This window comes from Argentina silus (assembly GCF_951799395.1).
Source record: "Argentina silus genome assembly, chromosome: Y".
NCBI lineage: Eukaryota > Metazoa > Chordata > Actinopteri > Argentiniformes > Argentinidae > Argentina > Argentina silus.
Window position 1 is genome coordinate 5,758,259 of NC_139654.1, and position 1,411 is coordinate 5,759,669.

General features: G+C 50.5%; 1 protein-coding gene across 1 annotated transcript in view; it reads left to right on the plus strand.

Moving 5' to 3' along the window:
- The first annotated feature begins 1,062 nt into the window (after positions 1-1,062).
- The window catches only part of LOC310823907 (protein NLRC3-like), an 11,420-nt gene continuing 11,071 nt past the window's right edge, over positions 1,063-1,411 (plus strand). The window contains exon 1 of the mRNA XM_083696847.1: positions 1,063-1,125. The gene's annotated coding sequence lies outside the window, so the exon portion shown is untranslated. The remainder of the gene's footprint in view (positions 1,126-1,411) is intronic.

The following is a 1,411-nucleotide window of genomic DNA, read 5'->3' on the forward strand; positions in this document are numbered from 1 at the left end:
ATTTCGCACAACGGTCCACAAAGTCGACGCCCCACTGAGTGTGTTTGTTGAGGTTGTCAAACTGGTCCTGAGAAAGAGGATGAGGATGAGGAGGAGAGGGGGAGGAGGAGAGGAGGAGGAGGAGGAGGGGGGGAGGAAGAGAGGGGGAGGAGGAGAGTAGCAGGAGAGGGGGAGGGGGGGAGGAGGAGGAGGAGGAGGAGGGGGAGAGGGGGAGGAGGAGAGGGGGAGGAGGAGGAGGAGGAGGGGGGAGGAAGAGAGGGGGAGGAGGAGAGGAGGAGGAGGGGGGAGGGAGGAGGAGGAGGAGAGGGAGAGGGGGAGGAGGAGAGGGGGAGGAGGGGAGGAGGAGGAGGAGGAGGGGGAGAGGGGGAGGAGGAGAGGGGGAGGAGGAGGAGGAGGGTGTGTGTGTGTGTGTGTGTGTGTGTGTGTGTGTGTGTGTGTATGTGTGTGTGTGTTATTACATTTTCTACTTACTAACAATCTTTTGTGGAAGAATTGAACTGCTGTGGGACATTTAAACACTGTCAAAAAACTGCTTTGGCTTTGTCTGAACACGTCCGAATACCAACTGGAGGTGCTGCATCAGAACAAGATCAAACTAGTTCATCCAGAGGAGAGCTGCATCAGTGAGGAGCCAGACAGAGAGCAGAGCTGAGCACTGAGGTGGGAGACAGATCACAACCGTAAGTTGATGTTTTTCATTGTTTTTCACCGTCTAATATGATTCGGATGAACTCACATGCCTTTGTGTCGTGTCACAGAATGATGGAACCCTAAAATAGTACGCTAGCCAACTGTTTGTGACCAGCCTGTTAAGGAAGCCTCCACCTGGTTTTGTCCAGCTGACTGTGATCTAGTAGGTTCAACTACATGAGGCCCTAGATAATAATAGATAATAATGACTGTGTCTAGACTAGTCAACAGTCTTTACACAGGTCACTATTGACCAACCAGCAGAGCTGTAAGACTGACAGACAGACTGTGTGAGTGTTGAATACTCTGTGAAGAGTCAATCAGTTGGTTTACTGTATGTTTTGTTTTTTCTAATAGAGTCCATGCTCTCTGCCATTTTGCTGCACACACGACCAGACTGAGCAGCAGAGTGTCAGAGATAAGTTTTGAAAAAACGTAAGTTCTGTAAGTTTTGTTTTCCTAGAAGTGTTTGTGCTTGTGGGCGTGAAAACGTCCTTGTTCTGTGTCTCTGTAGTGTGGGAGTGGTGTGTGTGTGTGTGTGTGTGTGTGTGTGTGTGTGTGTGTGTGTGTGTGTGTGTGTGTGTGTGTGCGTGTATGTGTGTGTGAGAGTAATGCTCCACCCTACATCAGCTCCCTCCCACACACACCTCATCAGGTTGCCACACAGTGTGTGTGTGTGTGTGTGTGTGTGTGTGTGTGTATGTGTGTAAGGGAGCGTTCT